This window comes from Ricinus communis, chromosome 8, assembly GCF_019578655.1.
Source record: "Ricinus communis isolate WT05 ecotype wild-type chromosome 8, ASM1957865v1, whole genome shotgun sequence".
NCBI lineage: Eukaryota > Viridiplantae > Streptophyta > Magnoliopsida > Malpighiales > Euphorbiaceae > Ricinus > Ricinus communis.
This window is the reverse complement of record NC_063263.1, coordinates 26,376,244-26,401,554: the sequence shown is the minus strand read 5'-3', so window position 1 is coordinate 26,401,554 and position 25,311 is coordinate 26,376,244. Positions and strand designations below refer to the sequence as shown.

The following is a 25,311-nucleotide window of genomic DNA, read 5'->3' as shown; positions in this document are numbered from 1 at the left end:
AAACATAGGAAAAACACAACTTATATAGACTAGCTAAAAGATAGAAAAAATCTTAGATAGGAACTAATTTATCTTATCCCTAAACCTTAGAATGTTTATCCATATCCCTAACAAACAAAAACTAATTAGTTATTCTAACTTATCAACACTCCCCCTCAAGTTGGAGCAAATATATCTGTCATGCCCAACTTGCTAACTTGAAATTCAAATTGCTGTCTAAATAACTCTTTAGTTAAAATATCTGCCACCTGCTGTATAGTTGGTACAAATGGAGTATAGATAATTCCTTCTTCAAGTTTTTCTTTTATGAAGTGCCTATCAATTTCAACATATTTTGTCTTGTCATGTAAAACAGGATTATGAGCAATATAGATAGTTGCCTTGTTGTCACAATACAGCTTCATAGGTAAACTCACAAATCTTTTAAGCTCTTGTAAAACCCTTTTCAGCCAAAAAATCTCACACGCTCCCTGTGCCATTGATTTGAATTCTGCCTCAGCACTACTTCTAGTAACTACATTCTGCTTTTTACTTCTCCATGTGACTAAATTACCCCAAACAAATGTGCAGTATCCAGAAGTTGACCTTCTATCAGTGATTGAACCTGCCCAATCAACATCCATGTACACCTCAACTACTCTTTTTTTATTTTTCTTAAAAAAAGTTCTTTTCCTGGTGTATAGCTTTAAGATGTTCTTTATATGAAGAATGCATAAACTGACTTACCAAGCTTACAGCGAAAGCAATGTCTGGACGAGTATATGATAAGTAAATCAGTTTTCTAACTAACCTCTGATATCTTCCTGTGTCTACTGAAACACTATTCTTTACCTCCCCAAGTCTAGAATTAGCTTCAATTAGAGTTTCAGAAGGTTTACAACCACTCATTCCAGTTTCTTTCAAGAGATCTAGAATATATTTCAGTTGTGAGACAACAATGCCTTTCTTTGACTTTGCCACTTCCATTCCAAGAAAGTATCTTAGCTGGCCTAAATCTTTCATTTCAAACTCTTTGGCTAGGTTTTGTTTTAATATGCTTATTTCAATTATATCATCTCTAGTCAAAATTATATCATTTACATAGAAAATTAAAATAGAAATTTTGTCTTCAATAGAACTTTTTATGAAAAGAGTATGATCAGATTGACTTTGTTTATAACCTTGACCTTTAACAAACTTTGTGAACCTCTCGAACTATGCTCTAGGAGATTGTTTAAGGCCATATAAAGATCGCTTTAGCTTACATACCTTGGTTCCAAATTTCTGAGCAAAACCAGGTGGAGGTTCCATGTATACTTCCTCCTCTAAGTCACCATTCAAAAAGGCATTCTTCACATCTAGATGATTCAAAGACCAATTTAGATTAGCTGCAACAAACAAGAGCACTCGAATAGTATTGAGTTTCGCCATAGGAGAAAAAGTTTCATAGTAGTCCACTCCATATATTTGAGTAAATCCTTTGGCTACTATACGAGCTTTATATCTTTCCAAGGATCCATCTGAATTGTACTTCACAGTAAATACCCATTTACATTCGACAACTGTCTTCCCATCTGGCAGATCCACTTCTTCCCAAGTAGCATTCTTGTCCAAGGCTCTCATCTCCTCCAAAATAGCTTCTTTCCACTCAAGAACATTTAAAGCCTCCTGAACACTATTTGGAATAACCATACTAGACATTTGTGAGATAAAAGTATAATATGGTGATGAAATATTTTTGTAAGATACAAAATTTAACAAAGGATGTTTAGTACATGACCTGACACATTTCCTAAGAGCAATGGGAAGATCAAGTTGACTAGATGGATTATTTATAAGAAGTTTTGGAGACTTACCATAAATTTCATGATCCAACCTCTGATTAGATTCTTGATGGTGCTGTGGGATGGTGGCTCTTTTTTGTGCTTGATGTCCCTTTGAATATACAAGACCTTTAAACATTTTCGCATAGATATCAGTTGTTTCAATATTTTGATTTTGAGATGACCTTATCAAAGGCTGTTCAGTATTTTCAATATTTAAATCATTTGTTTCCACACTTTCTGTCACGACCCCACCCGTGGGCCCGTGACCGGCACTAGGGAATGGGTAGGCTTAAGGCTACCGAAACCTGTAGTAAGCCTGACACTCACTGACCGACATATTTATTTACGAAAATACCAAACTCACAAATTTCCATTAAAACCCCATAAAAATAAAATTATACTTTGAATCCTTATTCCAAAATAATCCTCCAATTAAATCCTACACACAATTAAATTAAATAATCAATTTCCAACTTAAAATTTAATACTACTAATCAATTATAATACCAATTCTCCCAAAATTCTTTTATAAAAACATCCTTTATAATTTCTTCCAAAATTTTCCAATATATAATTTTTACTTATATAAATATGCATTTGGAAAAAAAATTTGAATAACCAAAATATAATCATTTCTCAAATAGTTTACTTAATTACTCCTTAAAAATCAAACTAATTGGATATGGAAAATAACTCATTTATTAAATATATAAAAATTCGGGGTGTTACATTCTCCCCCCCTTAAAAAAAATTCAACCTCGAATTTTAAAAGAAAAGGGGCTACACTCTAAGACTGAAACTAATTAGGAACCTCTCATCTCCAACTCGGCTTCTCGGGAACTTTCCTCGGCAGAAACTAAACTAAACCACAACACTCATCGATAAAACCCTTAAATAAAACTGGCGAACCTGAAAATCCGCGATCCTCACTTACTACTCCTCGGAAACCAAATCTTTACTTGCTTCCACACACTGAGGATCCAACACGAGCAAAGATCGAAAATACACTTCCTCAGCTCAGACTTATAACTGGATTTGACCCTCAACCCTGGTTTACCAACTTTGTCACGACCCCACCCGTGGGCCCGTGGACCCAAGACTAGGAATGGGTAGGCTTAAGGCCACCGAAACCCGTAGTAAGCCTGACACTCACTGACCGACATATTTATTTACGAAAATACCAAACTCACAAATTTCCATTAAAACCCCATAAAAATAAAATTATACTTTGAATCCTTATTCCAAAATAATCCTCCAATTAAATCCTACACACAATTAAATTAAATAATCAATTTCCAACTTAAAATTTAATACTACTAATCAATTATAATACCAATTCTCCCAAAATTCTTTTATAAAAACATCCTTTATAATTTCTTCCAAAATTTTCCAATATATAATTTTTACTTATATAAATATGCATTTGGAAAAAAAATTTGAATAACCAAAATATAATCATTTCTCAAATAGTTTACTTAATTACTCCTTAAAAATCAAACTAATTGGATATGGAAAATAACTCATTTATTAAATATATAAAAATTCGGGGTGTTACATTCTCCCCCCCTTAAAAAAAATTCAACCTCGAATTTTAAAAGAAAAGGGGCTACACTCTAAGACTGAAACTAATTAGGAACCTCTCATCTCCAACTCGGCTTCTCGGGAACTTTCCTCGGCAGAAACTAAACTAAACCACAACACTCATCGATAAAACCCTTAAATAAAACTGGCGAACCTGAAAATCCGCGATCCTCACTTACTACTCCTCGGAAACCAAATCTTTACTTGCTTCCACACACTGAGGATCCAACACGAGCAAAGATCGAAAATACACTTCCTCAGCTCAGACTTATAACTGGATTTGACCCTCAACCCTGGTTTACCAACTTTGTCACGACCCCACCCGTGGGCCCGTGACCGGCACTAGGGAATGGGTAGGCTTAAGGCCACCGAAACCCGTAGTAAGCCTGACACTCACTGACCGACATATTTATTTACGAAAATACCAAACTCACAAATTTCCATTAAAACCCCATAAAAATAAAATTATACTTTGAATCCTTATTCCAAAATAATCCTCCAATTAAATCCTACACACAATTAAATTAAATAATCAATTTCCAACTTAAAATTTAATACTACTAATCAATTATAATACCAATTCTCCCAAAATTCTTTTATAAAAAAATCCTTTATAATTTCTTCCAAAATTTTCCAATATATAATTTTTACTTATATAAATATGCATTTGGAAAAAAAATTTGAATAACCAAAATATAATCATTTCTCAAATAGTTTACTTAATTACTCCTTAAAAATCAAACTAATTGGATATGGAAAATAACTCATTTATTAAATATATAAAAATTCGGGGTGTTACACTTTCTTTATTTTTTCGACCCATTTTCTTTTGAAACATGATCAGACCCCCAAGAAATACCATTATTTGAAAAAAAACTCAAAAGTTAAATCATAATAAGAATTTAAATCAGAACCAGAATTAGTTGAGACATCTTCACTAGTGTTCTCCCCCTGAAGATAAAATTTGTCAAAGTATGATTGTCCTTCAAAAAAAGTGACATCTATAGAAATAAACATTTTTTTCAAAACTGGATCAAAACATTTATAACCTTTTTGATTTGCAGGATAGCCTACAAAAATACATTTATGTGCTGTTGGATCAAGTTTTGAACGTTTGGTGATCATAATTATGGACAAAATCCACACTTACAAAATTTTTTAAAGGAATGTTGCTGGTTAGCCGAGTTATGGGAAACATTCACTAAAAACTTTAATTGGTGTTTTAAAGTTCAAAATTCTTGTAGGCATTCTATTAATCAAATATATGGCTGTTAAAACTGCTTCTCCCCAAATATACTTTGGAATTTTAGTTGTAAAACTAAGAGCTCTAACAACCTCTAGGATATGTTTATTTTTCTCTCAGCCATCCCGTTTTGCTGAGGCGTGTTACTACAAGAACTTTGGTGAATAATCCATTTTTCAGCAAAAAATTGTCCCAACACATTGTTAAAGAACTCCTTTCCATTATCACTTCGAAAAATTTTAATTTGAGTCTGAAATTGTGTTTGAGCCATATTATAAAATTTTTTTAACACACTTTCAACATCAAATTTTTCTTTTAAAAGAAAGACCCAAGTAACTCTAGTATGATCATCAATAAAAAGGATAAACCAGCATTTTTCAGAAAATGTTGGCGCTCTAAAAGGACCGCAAACATCACTGTGAATCATGGTAAATGGCTTGGACTGTTTATAAGGTTGCGATTAGTAAACAGTTCGGTGATGTTTAGCTAATTCACAAAATTCACATCGGAAAAATAAAGGATTTTTATTCATGAATAACTTTGGGAACAAATACTTTAAATATTGAAAATTTGGATGTCCTAACCGATAATGCCATAACATAATCTTAGTGTCACTTGAAACAGAAATAGAATTGAAACAAGTTTGCAGGTATTGCCTTCTAAAGGTTGACTCATCATTGAAGAAGTAGAGTCCACCATCCAATGTAGCCCAATCATCTTCCCCGAGGATAAATCCTGAAATTGACAGTAGGAAGACTTAAAAATCACTTGACAATTATGATCAGAGATTAATTTACTGACAGACAAAAGATTATATGACAAATGTGGAACATGTAAGACATTCTTAAGAACTAGGGAAGACGAAATAGGAATTGTTCCTTTCCCAGCAACAGTGGCTAAGGAACCATCTACAATTTTAACCTTTTGATTTCCTGCACAAGATATATAAGAGGAAAAAATTTGCGAATTGCCAGACATGTGATCAGTAGCACCTGCATCTAATATCCAAGTGCTATGGGATTGTGAACAAGCTATGGCTGTAATGAAAGAATTACCTGATTATGCAAAAGAACAAGACAGGTTAGATTTTTCTAAAGTTTGGGACTTAAACATTTTATACAGGTGCTCTATCTGTTCCTTGGTAAAAGGAAGAGATTCAGAAGAAGACTGCTGCCTCAGATTAGTATTGCTAGCTTGAAAAGCTTGTACATCTCCCCCTAACTTGGTGTTATCGCTACCTGTTTTCTTCTTCGGTTTCCCATGCAATTTCCAGCAAATATCTCGAGTATGCCATGATTTTCGACAATGATCACACTAGGATTTCTGCTTTCCCCTGAGTCTGTACCTCGAGTTACAAGAGCAGATCCCTCAGCATCTATTTTTTATTCATCATCTTTCAGCATCACTTTTCGTCGTGCTTCTTCTCTACGCACTTCTGAAAAAACTTCTCTAATAATTGGTAAAGGATCTTTTCCTAATATATGTCCACGAACCTCATCAAGATCTTTGTTTAAACTAGCCAAGAAAATAAATACTCGTCCTCTTTTAATTTTCTTTTTGTATTGAGCACTGTCATTAGGATTCTCCCATTGTTCATCTTCAAACATGTCCAATTCCTGCCAAACAACCATCATAACATTATAGTAAGCTGTTACCTCTCGATTACCTTGTTGTATTTTCCACATATGGGTGTTTAATTCGAATAACTGCGAATGGTTGTCCAAATCCGAGTAAGTTTCTCGAACTGCTTCCCAAACATCTCGAGCAGTCTATAAAAATATGAATGGTTTTCCAATAACCGGATCCATTAAGTTAATCAACCAGGCAGTAAACATTGAATTTTCTGAGTGCCACTGCCTCTATTTCGAATCATCGGTTGTTGGTGGTTTTATCTCACCATTCAAGTATCCAAGTTTCCCTTTTCCATCAATCACCAACCTCATGGACTGAGACCATTCAAGATAATTCTTGCCCTTTAGTTTGTGAATGGTGATTTGAAGAGAATTCTCAGGAGGAACAGGTGGAAGTAACTGAGAAATTCCTCCTGATGGTGTCACACCACTGCTAGCTTCTGAAGTGGCGGAACTAGAGCCAACCATGGCAGCCTTAAAATTCATGATCAAGCCTTAAGCTCTGATACCATGTAGAATTTTATAGAGAAAGGAAAAAAGAGAAATGTTCTCTTATGTTTTTCATATATCAAACACAGGAAAAACACAACTTATATAGACTAGCTAAAGGATAGAAAAAATCTTAGATAGGAACTAATTTATCTTATCCCTAAATGTTTATCCATATCTCTAACAAACAAAAACTAATTAGTTATTCTAACTTATCAACATAGACAATTCCTTTACATTAGTGATAGACAATTGGCTCTTTAATTCCTTGCTGTCATGCAAGTTATTGCATACGGTACATACCATATTGTGGAGCATTGGAATGCTCATGGTCACAAAGTAAGAAGCATTGCTTTTAATCTTCATGCATTTATTTTTCTGTAATGACATGTTTTATATTATGTTTAAATATATAACTACATCTCATACTTTCAGTTGATTTGTGTTATCATGAGATTGCTTTATAATGTAGTTGTTTATATTTTCAACTATGTGTTTCTTAGTCAGTGGAATGATGGCTATACCTCCAGATGTAATTTGTTTTATCATTTCCTGTTCTTTCTTATATATCTTCTTCCCTTGCAGGTGACATGCTGCTTGCGTGCTGTGGCCTTTTAAGAAACTGTGTTTGTTCAAGAACATGCAGATATTATTGGTACTTATCTTCATAATCTCTTTATACTGTTCACATCTTAAAATTTTCCCCCTGATTTTAAAATTATAGTGCATTCTTTTGATCAATGGATAGCCTTTGTAAGGTTTCATTTTTGCAACTGCAATTTATTCTCATTATTCTTTTCCCAGTTTGATATAATACATGGTGAAGTCTCAATGTTCACTAGTTATTAATTATTGTGAATATATGTTGCTAGGAAAGTCTTTCAATCTTGAATTGGTGGCTTGAATAGTTTATGAAACCTCAAATTGGACCTTGAATAGTTCATACCAATAAGGTTTGATGTAGGATGGATTTAGGAAACCGGTTCTATGTTGATTTCTTGAAAAATAAAGGTTAAGATTGAATTTCATTTCTGATTTAGCAGAAATTCCGATATGAAATAGAGGAATAGAAAAGAAAAGACAAGAAAATTTCTAAGAGTCAAGACTTAAAAGGTTTAGGAGTCACACCTAAAGAAAATTGAAACACATAATTCTAGACCAACAATTTGCAGGACATATTTGTTAATAAATTTGGAAAACTCTCAATAGTAATTGTTACAAGCATAGATTTGTATAGACTAAACTAATCCTACCACTACTAAATTAAGTTAAACTTTTAATTCACACTTAAAATAAAATAAAGACTTTTAAAATAAATTTTAACTATTGTTCCAGCAAAACTGGAAATTATAGAAATTCTCCTTGCAAAGCTAGAAATTGCGGAAATACCCTTTGGGTGTTGAAATTATAAAAATTGGAGCAAAACATTAAATCTAGTGATTCTTTGAATTTTATTTACTTGATATCAGGTTCATAGTGAGTTACAGAGTTAGGAGAACTGTGCAGGTTGGGATTGCAATAAATTTGTCTTTTAGAACATGTATACAATTAAAGAAACATGCACTAAATTCAGTATTGTAAGACTATGATAGCTTGCTCTGACTACTTTTGAGAATAATAGTTTTTCTATTATTTTTGCAGTGTTGTGTGCATGTTAACAGACTTAATGCTTACTTGTTCATGACTGGTGTAGGTTGCCCTATTGTACTACCACGAGTATTAGGTACTGTTATTCTCGGTGTTGTTGCCGCAAAATATGCTGGTCTCAGTGAGGCCATGATGGCCCTGAATGCGGCCGGTCAGGGATGCATGAGCACTTGTTCCTAAATCTTCAGTTCAATTCATAACTTTTATGACATATAACTAGGTACAAAACAATAAATGATTAGGGGAGAGGTTTTAAGTGAGTGCAAAACATAATGCAGCTTTTCTTGTTCTGTCTTTGCTGGAGTTCCTATTAGTCATTGTTTTCTCTTGGTTCATCCCATTCCCTCCACCTTCCTCCACCTCTCCAAGAAAAAAAATGAGAAAAACAGACAAAAGGACTTTGAAGGAAGTATTACTTCAATGACGTTAACCTCAATTATGCTACAGAATTTTATAGATCAGTTGTGAATAAATAAATCTAAAGGCCCTTGCTTAAGATTGGGGCTTGAAGTTGATGGTAGAATTGGGCAACCCATGGCAGACTTTACCTCATTGCTCCTTCAAAGTTTTCGTGGTCTATGTATTATAGAGAAAAAGTTGCAGAAACTGCCTAAATGAATTTTTACTTGCATTTTGTTTCTTATGCCATACTTTAGCTCTGCCTGGGTCTAGTCATTTGGTTGAAGGTTTGATTACATTAATAAACCACCTCTGCATAGCCTTAAACTACATTAATTTGTTTTTCTACTCAGCACTACCTTTACTAGTAAAAAAAGATACTTCCTCACTTTCTTATAAACTTTGTCTTTATGGAGCATGATAACGAAACAATATGTCATCATATGGCTTTAGTTTGTGGTACTTCTACTTGTCATATGGTTGAATCACAGAGCAAGCTGTTCATTTATGGGGTTTGGGAACCTTTTTGGTCAGGTAACGTCTAGAATTTCTAATATCAATGTCTGTCTCTTTGAAAATTATTACAATGCTGGGGCAGGCTATCATTTTGGAGTATTGTGAATGTTTGAAATGATTTTTAAGACATGAATGTGCAGACATGTATACATATTATCATACTTTAATAAAAAATCAGCATTTATTTATCCACGGCAATATATTGCTAAACTTAATCTTAAGGCCTTTTTTTTTTGCAATTCCTGCAGCAATGATCCTTGAGTACTGGCTTATAGAGGGTGGGCAGAGTGCTACTGGTGCATTATTAGATTACATCATAGAAAACCATGTTGCTTCTCCCTACCTTGCAAATTGTATTGCTTCTCAGAGTAGGATATCAGTTTCCAGCATATACATTTTAACTAAATTATATTAAATACTTTTTTTACGTAGTAATATGGCTTAATTGATCCCATAGTTGTTAAAGGTGCACGAGGCACAGGCCCTAACGCCTCAAACACTAAAAGGTGGGAGATGTAGGCTTTTTAGTTTAAAGTTATTTTTTTCCCTTTTCTTTAACTGTTTCCATATTTATACAATCTCCAACATTAATCTCAATATGCAAGTGAACTTATGAAGATCATGCATACCAAATTAAAATAAATCAACTATAAGAAAGAAAGAAATTCATGTTGCTTTAGATCAGAAGGGGGATAAGACGTTGCTGCCAGAATTATTCTACATTACAATACCAGGTTTCTCCTCTCTCTCTCTCGTCATCTTTTTTTTTTTGACTCTACCTTCTCTATTCTTCTCACTCCAATTTTACCTTTATTTTTTTAAACCCAAATAGTTCCCCCTTTTCTTGCTTTTCATTTGTTAAACGCTTTCACTGGCTCAATCCATAAAACAATGTCCTTGATCTTTTGATTCTGTCTCTGCTGCCTCTCAGTTCTCTATCCTTTGGCTCTCACAACCTCTTTTTTTTTTTCTTTCCTCTTCTCTCTACTTTTCTGGAAACCTCACATCCCACATTTACAAGCAGCAAAATAACTTTTCTTTTTTCATGTTGATTTTTAGTAATGCCATGTTAAATTATTGATGCTACCATTATCTTTGTGCCAAGTTAAATTGTTAACTTTATTTATAAATTAAATATATATTATTATCTATAATTAAAATAAGTACGATAGTCGTACAGCAAGTGGGTAAACGACTCGTTTTTATAAATTTATAAAAACTTTATTCAACACATTATTTTTAATATAATCTTAATTTCTTAAATTTATTTTATCATAATTTAAAAAAATAAAAATTTCATGTATCAAAAATAAATAAACATGTTAAAATAAAAATCTTCATAATAGTGACACATATTAAAAAATTTATTCCAAAATTATAATATATATATATATATGTATAATCCAAAAATAATTATAGATTTAGAAAGAATCAAACTAAATTGAATTAAAATGGAACATGGATAGACGATTAGTTCTTATAAATATATTAAAAAATTATTTAATATATAATTTTTCATATAATATTAATTTTTATAAATTTATTTTATTATGATTTAAAAAATTTAAAAAACGGGAATAAAAGTCCACACATATAAAAAAAGAAGCAGGTCCCCGCATATGTGATGGTTCTCTAATCCACAATACATGTTACGAATTACATTAAATAATATTTAATTTATTATAATTTTAAAGAATATTATAAAATATTAAAAATTATTTTTAATTTGATTTATAATCTAAATTTATATTATTATTTAGAATTAAAATAACTATGATAGTTGTCACGATCCGATCTGTGGGCTCGTAATCGGCGCTAGGAAATGGGTAGGCGTAAGGCTACTGAAACCCATAGCAAGCCTAACTATTCGCTATCTCAATCAAAGTATAATCCAAATTGTATCAATTATAACACTAACTTTTAACTATCCAGATACTATGTTTAATTCAGTCTGCTAGCATAAATAAGCAATACCTGAATTAATATGCCATTACAAATGATAAGTTTGAAATTACTACTGCGGAGAATCTAGAATTTAAAAATCAAATATACCAATAAAATCAGTTATATTAAACCTGAAGGTGAAGGAAATCGGGATGCTAGAGGAAAAGAACTACGGAAAGCTAACAAATACCAGTTAAATTTGAGACTATCAGTCTCGATAGTGAGTTAAAATCATACATTCAAAAATGAATACAACCACTATAATAAAACATTTGTTTAATCAAAATAAAATATTAGGTCATGTAAAAATACGGGTCATGCCATGATTTAAAGAAATATATTTTATATGCTATGGAACGAGTATCTCAGCAGAACCCTAACCCTAATACTAACAGCCTTTTTTGGCTCTCTCACTCCAATAGAACTGGCGCCCAGAGAGCAGAGCTCGACCAGAGTCTTTAATTCCAGTCTGGTTACTTAACTTCCAATAAACCTGGCTCCTAGAGAGCAACGCTTGACCATAGATCTTTAATCCGGCAACCAAACTCCACATAAGCCAGAGAGTTGAACTTGACCAGGGCTTAAAATATTATTTTACTACCTGCCTCAGATTTATACCATTGCGCATGCAGTCCTGATGCAACCCATCAGGTGGCATGTTCTACTGTCGTCTCATCCCGAGTCAACATGCAATCATAATAACAGTGATGTAGAAAATGATATACGAGTAGTAAATATATACATTATTTAAATCTTTTAAATCAATAAATCAGAATTGCTATATAAAACTTTAGCATGACACAGGTATAGTAGGGTCTAACAGATATATGACTTTAACTCATAGTTCTGGTGACCCTCTTGCTCTGCTCCTATGCCTCGAGTGGAGCGAGTTGAAATGATGTATTATCTATTCACAGGAGCAATTCAATCAATAAAAGTAAAACATTTAATAAATAACCCTAGGCCTAGACCCCTAGAACTGACTGTCTAAGAATTTCGACTTAAAAATTCTACCGAAAATTTGGCAGAACCTCCCCTAAATTACGAACGTTTACCCCCTGTACAACGGGTCTAGGACCTGCTAGAAACACTTCTAATATTCATCAATTAATTAATGGAAGTCGGACCACCAAAATCACATTATCTTTCTCGACTTCGCAACACATCATAGATCCCAATTATTGGCAGACAGTCCGACATAATATTTATTTTGGGAATACATCCACACATAATTTTTCTGGTATTAAACTAATTCAACTCTATCACATCCACTACAAACAAACACATAATTAATCAATATAAATTTTTTAATTAACAATCTCTAAAATCAACAGGCTTGGTGTATTCGGCGGCTCCCTATTTAGTAATATGCATGATTCCTTGGTAACCTCTAGTTTGATAAGGAAAACAATAGAAAATGAATTTGCTAATGATTCGGTCAAGAGGAAGAAACTTATAATATCATAGCTGCTCATGATTATTTTGGCCGATTGATATTCCAATATGCTAGTTTCAACAACTCTTGTTCTTTACACTTCTTCCTAGCTGCTTGGTCTGTAGTAGGTATTTGGTTCACTGTTTTAGGTATTAGCATTATGGCTCTCAACCTAAATGGTTTCAATTTCAACCAATCTGTAATTGATAGTCAAGGTCGTATAATTAATACCTGGGCTGATATTATCAACCGTGCTAACCTTGGTATAGAAGCTATACATGAACGTATCTAGACCTAGCTGTTGTTAAAACTCCATCTAAAAATGGATAAGACTTTGATCTTAATATGTGTGAGTTCTTGAAGATAAAATAAAAGAAAGGAGCAATAGCCTATTTCTTGTTTTATTGAGAGGATTGGCATTGCTCCATTTTTTAGTAATATATATATATATATATATATATATATATATATACCTCTTGTATTCTTCAAGTCACACAAAGAAGAAATATAGTGAGAAAAGAGAGAGTATAGTGTGAGAGTGATAGTGAGAAGAAACACCTTCCTCTTATATTCAATTTCTCCTCTTATAAGTTATATTTCTTAAGTTTAAAGCTTTCATTTTAAAGCTTTTATTTCAAAGTTTGTATGTTTGTTCAAAGTTTGTGTTCAAAGTTTGTATCTATCAATAAAATATCTCTTCTTATCTTCCATTTTTGTTTAAGATTTAACAAGCGTATGCTCTATGCTTGCCTCGTCTGAGGATCTTGCACACCAGAAACTTGTCCATCTGCTATCTTGGTATCAGAGCCTATTAGGTTCCGGGGAAGAAACATCATTTGCATAAAGAAGATTTTAAACTCATTTCAGTTTGCATCATATCACTGATAAACAAGCATTGTTCATTTATGCACAGTAGTAAGTCCCGTCAGGTATAAGGGCAGTAAAACTGGTGGCTTGGTTCATGTTTGTTTAGAAAGTTATTTTGGTTTATTTTATTTAGAACCATTTTTCTATAGATCTTCTTCTTTCTCAAACTCTTCTACCTCTGAGTCCTCAAGGTACAAAGGTTTAGTAAATAGTGAAGAAATCACTATTGAAGATTTTTCAAAGCATATTGATGATTGGAAAATACCCAAGGTTCAAAAGAAATAAATTTATGAGTTTTCAAAGTTTCCTCTCTTCAAAACTGATTTTACTATCAAAACTGAAGAAAGAGATATTCATATTTCAAAGCCTTTTGAAGAAATTTATCTTTTAAATCCAAAGACCCTCCAAAAGCATAAAGAAAAAGACTATAAGTATATCCATATAGGCCTTGTCTAGGTAGAAATAAAGCCCTTTACTAGAGAAGGTTTAGATACTTCCATCTTAGCAATCCTTAGAGATGCTAGGTTTACAAATTTTTATGATTCTTTGTTAGGTACTGTTGTGTCGAGCCTGAATAAAGGACCAATTTCTTTCAATTGCTTTCCAAACATTACAATGTCATTAAATGATAAAAATATTTTAAAGAGCATCGTTCTTCAAATAAAGACACATAATTACAAAATGCTTGAAGGATCTATTCCGATAGCATTGATTTTCAAAATACATTACAAAGCCATGATTTCTGCTTTTGGTTCAAAACACAAGCTCCATTCACCAAAAGGAGAAACCTTATTCCTACAAGCAGATCTCTCCAAATCCAATGCAACTATTCCAAAAACCATTCAATGGAAAGATATCACTCTTCTAGAAGAATGGATCCTTGAAGGAGAAACCCAACCTGAATCACCAAAGCAAACAGAGCCAAATACAAATCTAAAAAATATAACCCAATTTCCAGATGAAAAAGTAAAGCTTACATTCAACAGGAAATCAACCTCTTCTAGATTTTCTGATGATGACTCTTCAACATCGACCATAGATATTAGAAGGGTATCAAAAATACCTTCTGTTATTTATGCTCCTTACAAAGAACCAACCCCATCTCAAACACAACCTAGATTTTCAACATATGATATACCAAGCTCAAACAATATACTACAAAATGTTGATTATCAAAGCAATATCCCCAGACCAGTCTACAATGAACCAAAAAAAGAAGATGAGGAGATAGAGATCATCTCTACCCCCTCTTCACCATCACCATCTGCAATAACACAAAATCTAGAAGCAGAAATCAACATGATTTCAAAAGATTTTCAAATTGATAAAAAGCTTTTACATGAAGATTTCTATTCAAAGAAAAATCATTCTAAAAAACTTTGGTTTCTTAAGAATTTTTTACAAGAAAAGGATAGTATTCAAGAAAGATACTATCAATTTTGCATTCAAAACAAAGTCCAAATCAAATTTTTTGATTGGTTTCAAATTTATTGCAAAGAAAATAGTATTCTTTATCCTTTCAAAGAAAAGCTTATTAGTCCCGTCACTGTAAGAAACAAGGCTCCAGAGTGGAAGGTCGGGGAAAACCAAACCATCCAGTCTGAACATCCTCCCTTTAGAAAGATAACCATTCCTTATGGAGAGAATGAAATAGAGGCTACACCTTACAAATTGATAGGAGAAGATCTTGAGAAGAATGTCAAGAATATTGTTCAGCAGAACAATTTCTCGAATACCTATCTTAACACAATAGGGAAGCAGCTTGTTAGGATAGAAAGCTAGATCTAAAAACCTCCTATAGTCTTCACCTCTCCAATCCCCAACACTGAACATCCAAAAGAGATAAGCCGATTAGAAAAGCTCAAAAATCCAGTCTTCAAACCCTACCAAATCTCAAAGCCTAGCCAAGACCAATTTCAAAAGCAAACTGAATTTGCTAGAGCAGTCAGGGAACAACTTAGCAAATTAGCCACTTCTAAGTCTTCCAAAAACCTAGTACCAGACACTCCTCAAAGCAGTAGGAATATCAGTGCTATAGATCAAGCCCAATGCGATGAATCCAATGATTCAGAGCTTGAAAGTGTCACTGAAAAACCCTCCAACATCAACAGATTGGGATGGCAAGCCCCTAGATTGACCTGGCATACTCCTAGGAATACTACTCCAGATCTAGGAATAGAAAATAAGAACAATATCCTAATCCAATCTAGGTTCAATGCCTCCTCCGTTTATGAATGGAATATAGATGGAATGTCAGAATACAATATTCTTGGTCTCTTACAACAGATGACCATGGCAGCCAATGCTTACAAAACCCAAAGCGGTACCTCTGATAGAGCCATTGCTGAACTCCTCATAGCTGGATTTTCTAGCCAGCTTAAAGGATGGTGGGATTACCATCTCACACAAGCACAACAGCTCCAAATCCTAGGTGCTATCCAAACCACAATAGAAGGGACCCCCATCTTAGATGAACTAGGAAGTCCAATTGAGGATGTTGTGTCAACCTTAATCCTAATAATTTCCCTCCACTTCATAGAAGACCCTTCTCTTCTAAAAGATAAGAATGCTGAGCTCCTTAGCAACCTAACCTGTAAAAAGCTTAGCAATTTCCAAGCCTACAAAGACACCTTCCTGACCAGAGTCATGCTTAGGGAAGATTCAAACCAACCTTTTTGGAAAGAGAAATTCTTAGCTGGTTTACCTAAGATACTAGGTGAAAGAGTTAGAAATACCATAAGAGAAGCCCATAATGGCCAGATCCCTTATGATTTCTACACTTATGGTGAATTAGTGAGCCTTACCCAGAAAGAAGGATTGAAGATATGCCATGACCTTAAACTTCAAAGACAACTCAAATGGGAAATGAAGAAGACTAGGCAAGAACTAGGTAGTTTTTGTAATCAGTTTGAGTATAATCCCATAGAGCCTTCCTCTACCTACAAAGGAAAATGCAAAGAAGATTTTTCCAAATCTTTTAAGAAAAAACAATTTTTTCAAAAATAGAAGAACTCCCAAAAATAAGGAGAATTTCTACAAAAAGCCATCCTCTTCAAAATTTCCAAAACAAAATTCCAAAAAATATTTTAGCAAAATTACTTGCTATAAGTGTGGCAAAAAGGGCCATACTTCAAAGTATTGTAAGTTTTCTAAAAAACTCCATGAGCTCCAAATAGAAGATGAAATTTTAAGCAAAATTTCTGCTCTTCTTGTTGATTCCTCTGAATCAGAATTTTCGAATAGTGAGGAAGAGTTCCAAATTGATGAAATCAAAACCTCATCCGACTATTCTGAATCAGATTCTGAAGATATTTCAAAGAATATTAATATGCTCACTAGGCAACAAGAAGCTCTTCTTGAAGCCGTCAAGCATATTAATGACCCCCAAATCCAAAAACAAGTTTTGAAAGAAATCTTAAAAACTGAGACCCTTGTCCCCTCTTCTAGTAAGAATACTTATGATCTTACTATGATCTTGGATAAAGGGAAAAAGCTAAAAACCCTCTTCCTACCGTCCAAGAGCTTCAGAAAGAAATCAAAGCCATCAAAACAGAGCTCAAAGATTTGAAAGAAAAACAATAAAATGATTCTATTTTGCTCCAAAGCCTGATTCTCAAACAGAATAGTGATTCTGATTCTAAAGAAGAAAATAATTTTCAAAATCTTGAGGTTTCTGAAAATGTTCCAGAAAACTTCATTAACGTTTTAAAAGAAATTACCTCAAGAAAATATTTGATTCAAATAAAACTCATTTTCCCTGGTGACTTCCAAATAGAAACCATCACTTTATTTGATACAGGAGCAGACCTCAACTGTATCAATTATGAGCTGGTTCCTAAAAGGTATCATCAAGAAACTAAAGAAAGACTTACTTCAGCCAATAGTTCAAAGATTAGGATTGCGAAAAAAACTGAAGCTGCAATTCTAAATAATAATATTGCTTTAAAAAATATTTTTATTCTTACAAAAGATCTTCAGCAAACAATTATTTTGGGAACTCCTTTTATCAATTTAATTACTCCTTTCAAAGTAACTACTGCTAGTATTATTTTTAAAGCTAAAGATTCAAAGATTTTTTTTCCTTTTATAGAAAAACCTAAAAAGAGAAATCTCAATCTTATTAATGGTCTTGAATATCCCAAAATAGTCATCTTCGTTTGAGTCACCATCTAGGTTTATTGCTACTGAGCTGGTGCTGGAAGAGGAAGATGAAGCTTTTGATTTTCCTTTGGAAAAGGCGGTTTCTGACAATTGTTTAATCAACTGTAAGAAATCTTCTTCTGTCTGAGCCACCGCTAGCTTTGGAATTATGAAGGACTTCTGTACCAAGAAAGTGGTCTGTTCTTTCAGAGGTGGTAAGAAGCTATTTTTTGAAAGGAAATTTTGTACCATCTTTTGTGATAATTTTTCTTGGTGGTTAAATTTATCCCACCATTTGACTTTGAACCTTCGGGTAAGAATGATTTCTCCATCTGCTGCTTGATTGAAATGGAAATACCATACACATTTTCAGGGAAGAAAAAAGTTTGAACAAAATAGAAGTAACGGGGGAAATATTTTTCTATTTTATTGGGTTTATAGTGGGCTTTGAAAAGGTTAAACAGAGGTAGAACTTCTGGAATTATGGTCTTAGGAACATTGCCATAAAAATTCCACCATTGTTTAAACCAATAGGGGATCTTTGAAATTTGGATTGAGCTTGTATTGAAGTAGAAAAGCCAAGAATGGTTTTGTCCTTCGTTTTGAAGAAGAAAAGTATTAAACCAAGCTTGTTGGTAATCCCAATAGTTGAAAGAAGTGTTTAGGCTTGATGGGTAGGTTCTTTGGAGGGAAGTTGGGAAGGATCTTGATGAGTGTAAATCCATTCCCCAATCTGTAGGGTGGAGGATTCTTTGTATGGTGCATGTGGAATATGCAGGGTTTTTATGGTCTTTGTGTTTTTTGAAGTGTTTGAACTTTACAGAACCAGTTACCTCAAGGATAGACTAGTAATAGGATTGAGGCTTTGAAATATTCCAGGGCTTGAAATACCATCCTGGAGGGAAAATCTTTGAAATCAGTTTTGAGGGGCTTTCTGTACAGAATCCTTCCTCAATAGTCAAAATGTTTTGAAAATTTTGCTTTTCTATATATTCGTTGGATTTGAAAAGTTTTGTTTGTGACAAAACTATTTCTTGAGAGTTGGGCTTTGAAATACTTTTAGAGTTCTGAGATAGGTTTTGAGGAAAAATTTCTATCTCAGATTTTGAAAAAGGGATAGAAAGTATACCTTTACCCTTGTTAGAAGAGGAGGATGACTTTGGAGAGGCTTCGGGTTGAAGTTGTATCATTTGCTTTGAATATTCTTCGACCCTTTTTAGGAATTCAGGATCTTACTGTGCAAACCACTCTTGAATTTGCGATTGTTGTTGGGCCGGATCGACCTTGCTCCTATCAATTTCTTCCTGGATGATTTCCGTCCAGGTTCTGATGGGCTTTGAAGAAGAAGACAAAATTTCCTTCTTTGGACTTTGGACATGCTTTGAACTTGCTGTCGACTTTTCTTCTTTCGCTTTTGATTTTCTTGGCATTTTCACTCCTGTTTTTGAAGGAATTCTCTGGTTAGAAAGTCTGGAATTGAATTCGAATCTCCTCTTATGTATTCGATTTCAAAGTCAAAAACAGAAAGAATGGCTTTCTGGCAAAAATTTGTTTTGAAGCTATGTTTTGAACATCTTTTTGTATAACTTCTTTAGCAGATTTACAATCAATCCTTAAAAGAAATTTTTGGTTTAAAAGATCGCTTTGAAATTTTGAAATGCACAAAACTATCGAAAGAATTTCTTTTTTGATAGTTGAATAGTTTTTTTTGTGTATCATTCCAGTGTGCAGAAGTAAACTGGACAATACATTCTTTGTTGTTTTGGACTTGCTTAAGAATCCCACCATATCCTAGATTTGATGCATCAGTTTCAACAATTTTGAATGTAGATGGATCAGCTAGGTGTAAACATGGTATTTCAGAAACTTGCTTTTTTATGCTTTGGACAATCTTTGTATGCTCATCGGTCCATGCATGGGGGTTTTTCTTTAACTTATCATGCAGGGGCTTTGCTAGACAGTTCAAATTTGGATAAAAATCCATCACATAATTTAAACTACCAAGGAATCTTTGTAATTGTGTATTTTCCAAAATTTTGTCTGGAAACTTTGAAGTAAAGGCTAGAGACCTTTCAATTGGGGTGATAGTTCCCCGCGAGATATAGTGACCAAGAAACCTAATTTTTGTTTGGAATAAAGATATCTTTGAGTTTGAAACCACTAAACCATTTTTCTTAACAATATAGAAAAATGTCTCCAAGTGTTTGAAATGTTGCTCTAGAGAATTTGAAAATATCAACACATCATCAATGTAGACAATGCAAAACTTTGAATAAGGATTGAAAATGTCATTCATGATTTTTTGAAATTCAGAAGGAGCATTTTTTAATCCAAAGGGCATTACATTCCATTCGTACTAGCCAAATGGAACTGTAAAAGCAGTTTTGTATCTGTCTTTTGGATGAATCTGGATTTGCCAAAATCCTGATTTCATATCAAACTTTGAAAAAATAAAGCAGAATGAAGCTTTTGAAGAAGATCCTTTTTGTTTGGAATTGGGTATCTAATCCATTTTAGGGCTTTATTCAAAGATTTGTAATTAATCAACAACCTAGGTGTTCCTCTTTCTATCTCACTATTTTTGTTGACATAGAAAGCTGCACATGACCAGGGGGATCTAAATTTGGTAATCAAACCTTTTTGCTCTAAATCTTTTATTTCTATTCTACAATGGCTTTCTAGGGCTTCATTCATTTGGATGGGTCTTGCTTTGGTAGGGATTTGCTTATCAAAAAATTCTTTTTCATATGGTAAATCTACCATATGTTGTTTTCGTCTCTAAAAAGCATTAGGAAGATCAAACAAACTTCATTTTCAATCTTCTTTTGCAAATCAGTGTTTTTTCTTTGGACAAAATCATTTTGCATTTGATTTTGGATCCTTTTCAAACCCATATCTTATTTTAAGTGGAAAAGCTGGGTTTGTTTTCCTTTGATCAAAGCATTTATCTCAAAATTGTAAATTGAATGGGCTTTAATAAGATTGAGATTTCTCTTTTTAGGTTTTTCTATAAAAGGAAAAACAATCTTTGAATCTTTAGCTTTAAAAATAATACCAGGAGTAGTTACTTTGAAAGGAGTAATTAAATTGATAAAAGGAGTTCCCAAAATAACTGTTTGCTGAAGATCTTTTGTAAGAATAAAAACATTTTTCAAAGCAATATTATTATTTAGAATTGCGACTTGAGTTTTCCCATGATCCTAATCTTTAAACTATTGGCTGAAGTAAGCCTTTCTTTAGTTTCTTGATGATACCTTTTAGGAACCAGCTCATAATTGATACAGTTGAGGTCTACTCCTGTATCAAATAAAGCGATGGTTTCTATTTGGAAGTCACCAGGAAAAATGAGTTTTATTTGAATAAAATATTTTCTTGAGGTAATTTCTTTTAAAATGTTGATGAAGTTTTCTGGAACATTTTCAGAAACCTCAAGATTTTGAAAATTATTTTCTTCTTCAGAATCAGAATCACTATTCTGTTTGAGAATCAGGCTTTGGAGCAAAACATAATCATTTTGTTATTTTTTTTTCAAATCTTTGAGCTCTGTTTTGATGGCTTTGATTTCTTTCTGAAGCTCTTGGAACGTAGGAAGAGGGTTTTTTAGCTTTTTCCTTTTATCCAAGATCATAGTAAGATCATAAGTATTCTTACTAGAAGAGGGGACAAGGGTCTCAGTTTTTAAGATTTCTTTCAAAACTTGTTTTTGGATTTGGGGGTCATTAATATGCTTGACGGCTTCAAGAAAAGCTTCTTGTTGCCTAGTGAGCATATTAATATTCTTTGAAATATCTTCAGAATCTGATTCAGAATAGTCGGATGAGGTTTGATTTCATCAATTTGAAACTCTTCCTCACTATTCGAAAATTCTGATTCAGAGGAATCAACAAGAAGAGCAGAAATTTTGCTTAAAATTTCATCTTCTATTTGGAGCTCATGGAGTTTTTTAGAAAACTTACAATACTTTGAAGTATGGCCCTTTTTGCCACACTTATAGCAAGTAATTTTGCTAAAATCTTTTTTGGAATTTTGTTTTGGAAATTTTGAAGAGGATGGCTTTTTGTAGAAATTCTCCTTATTCTTGGGAGTTCTTCTATTTTTGAAAAATTATTTTTTCTTAAAAGATTTGGAAAAATCTTCTTTGCATTTTCCTTTATAGGTAGGGGAAGGCTCTATGGGATTATACTCAAACTGATTACAAAAACTACCTAGTTCTTGCCTAGTCTTCTTCATTTCCCATTTGAGTTGTCTTTGAAGTTTAAGGTCATGGCATATCTTCAATCCTTCTTTCTGGGTAAGGCTCACTAATTCACCATAAGTGTAGAAATCATAAGGGATCTGGTCATTATAGGCTTCTCTTATGGTATTCCTAACTCTTTCACCTAGTATCTTAGGTAAACCAGCTAAGAATTTCTCTTTCCAGAAAGGTTGGTTTGAATCTTCCCTAAGCATGACTCTGATCATGAAGGTGTCTTTGTAGGCTTGATTTATGATTGAGTATCCTTTGAGATGTGTTGAATACTCTCTGTTGTGGACTAGGGGTATAAACTGAAAGGAATTGCTAACTGTAGTTTTATGAGGTGAGTTGTTAATTGCTTGAGGACAAGAAATAGCTTAAGTGTGGGGTAATTTGATGAGCATAGTTTTACACATATTTGCTTGCATATTATTGCGTATGTTCTTAGCAATTATTGTGCTTTTATTCCCAGATCACCTGTGTTTTATGTTCTTTTGCATTTCAGGAACATTTATAGGACCATCATCGGTGTTTAAGCAATTATAGATCAATACGTTCGGAAACGGATGAGAATTCATCAAGATCGGACAAGAGCCCGCGTTGCACACATTGAGCACGGCCTGAGTCAAGGCCGTGCTGACCATCACGGCCTGGACTCTGGCCGTGACCAACCATCGAAACTTGGTCTTCAAAACAATAGTTTGGGCACGATTCCGTAGCCACCACGGCATTCAGCACGGCCCGTGGTGGATAACACGGGGAGAAACATGGCCCGTGGTAGCCAACACGGGGAGAAACACGGCCGTGGTGAAACCCTACTTGGTGAGATCCACAGTTTCAGCACGACATGGACTCCAGATTAAATGCTGAGTTAAATATATAAGAAAAATTCATTTTTTCTTAGAGAAGGAGAGGGAAGAAGTGACATAGAGCCCTGGCGGCTGGTTCGGTTTCTACACAATACTGAGTGCAAGAGAGAGTTGCGGGGAGTAAGAATCCCAGAATCGCAAGGTTCCGAGTGCAAAACAGAAGTGGAAGCAATTCAAGAGGCAGTCTGGGAGATTAATCAAAGTGTAGATCCAAATTTGGAACTGTTCATCCAATTCGAGAGAAAAGGGTGTACATGTTTTATTTTCATTATTCTTTCATTGTGATTGATTTCCTAGATTGTTTTAAACATGAACATGATTAGCTAGATTGATTTAATCCATTGGGATTTCTTTACTATGTTGGCTTGATATTATATTGTTGGATTGTTCGAGTTGGTTTTGTATTCTTCTTGTTTTCAGTATGAATAAGATTATGCATTATTCATGAGACGTTGTGAATTGTGATGTTTAGATTGCTTTATGAGATTGAGAAATCCGTTTGGCAATTGGAATTTTGAATAACAAGAACTGGTTAATAATCGCTTAGAGATAAGGATAATTAATTAGCCGGATTAAGAATTAACAAAGCTTAATAGGGGCGGATTAAAGCTTAATGCTAATTTAAGAATCAATCGTTAGGAAGAGATTCCAACTTTAGGTTATTAGGTTTAGGAATTCGGTTATCTCGAGAGAGAAACCGAATTGATTAAGAATAAATCCACGGGGAGCATAATTAGACTCACCGATCCTTTATCTTTTGTTTGATTGCCAACTAGTTTAGATTCCCTTTGGGTTTGTCTTCTTGTCTTGATTATTTCACTTATCAATTACTCCTGCATCTCCCTTAGGACTTAGCTCGTAGTTAATAGTTAGTTTAGAATTTATTCATCATCCATTTTAGGTTAATATAACAAAGAACAAAGGAGTAACTCTGGGCTTTCACTTTCCCGAGGAATACGACCTTGATACTCGCCATTAGTGCTAGACTGCATCGATAGGTACACTGCCTTAGATTGTAGCTAACACGAGTAGCACAAATCAAGTTTTTGGCGCCGTTGCCGGGGAATTGTTTGAAAACTAGAGTGAAATTTGCTATTTGTTAATTTAGCCATTTTTTTTTCTTTCTTATTATTTTATGATTTTTATTTTTATTTGTTTATTTATTTTATTTTATTTGTACATATTTATTTAGCTTAAGTTTATGATTCAGATAGTGAATGATAAGGAGGTTCAATGCTAAACTCAAAATCTTTGTATGACGCATTGGAAAATGAGAATAGGAACTAAGAGAGTGCTAAAAATTGGGATGCCCATACATCTTTAGATGCTCGAGTGGAATCATTTTGCAGGGCTACCGATCAACTCTCTTCTCCTATCCTTTCATCTCAAGTCTTTTGTGAATTTTGTTGTGGTTTACATGTCTGTAATGATTGTCCATTGTATAGTGATGTTGCTCATTGTTCTTATAACTGTGAACAGGTGAATTATACGGGAAGTTGGCCAAATGACTCGTATGGAAGCACCTACAATCAAGAGTGGAGCACTCATTCACCCTTTGGATGGAGCTTAGATGGCCAAGAACCACTAGGAATTCAGCAACTACATCAGCAGCCTAATGTTGCACCTTCAACTCAAGATGAAGAGTTAGTGTCAGAGGAGCTGATGATGAGGTTCATAACAAGTCTTGAGGAAAGATTCCAACAAACAGAGAGGATACTTGAAGATTAACAAGCCTTGATTAACAACATAGAGCATCAAGTAGGCTTAATCTTCAAGTTACTAGCGGAAGAGCAATTGAGAACTCCATCAAAGGCTACTGAATCCGAGGAACATTTGAGCGCCATCACTTTGCGTTCAGGTGAGAATTTTTCTGGTTTATCTATTATGTTTGACGATGATGCTTATGTGCAGGACGACTCTTTGAACATGGAGATAGGACCAGAAAAGGAAGAGGCAAACATGATCCCTCTGAAAGACTACCAAACTGGAATGTACGATTGATGATCTTTGAGTTGCGATTAGAGGAATTGTTGGTAGATTTTCCACAAGTCCCCTCGATGATGGAAGATGAGCACGAGTTGTCCAATGAAGAAGTCTTGGAGGAGCTCGAGTTTCTCCTAGCAAGTGAACCAAGCCAGGGACTGAAGAAAACCATCGACACTCCTGAAGAGATTGCCCAACCATCGATCCTTCCAATTGTTGAAACTCCAGCTTTCAAATTGGAAGAGCCCCTAGAGCATCATGACTACGTCCAATTATACGAGGAGCGAGTCTTGCCCATCATATTGGCAGCTTGCTTGATAGTCGGGAAGAGGAAATTGATGATTATCCCTCTAAGCGGATACTTGAAGACATTTGCTTGGAAGAAGGATGGATGGTCGTCGATCACGCCCATTTGCCTTTCACCATGAGTCCAGCTAAGAAGACTCATCACATAAAAAAGAAGCGCTTTTGGGAGGCACCCCAAACTTTATCTTTAATCTTTAATATTTTAACCTTTTGTTTTGAAAC

At 34.0% G+C, this 25,311-nt stretch overlaps 1 pseudogene; it reads left to right on the top strand.

Moving 5' to 3' along the window:
* The window catches only part of LOC125370954, a 100,883-nt pseudogene that overhangs the window by 40,044 nt on the left and 35,528 nt on the right, over window positions 1-25,311 (top strand).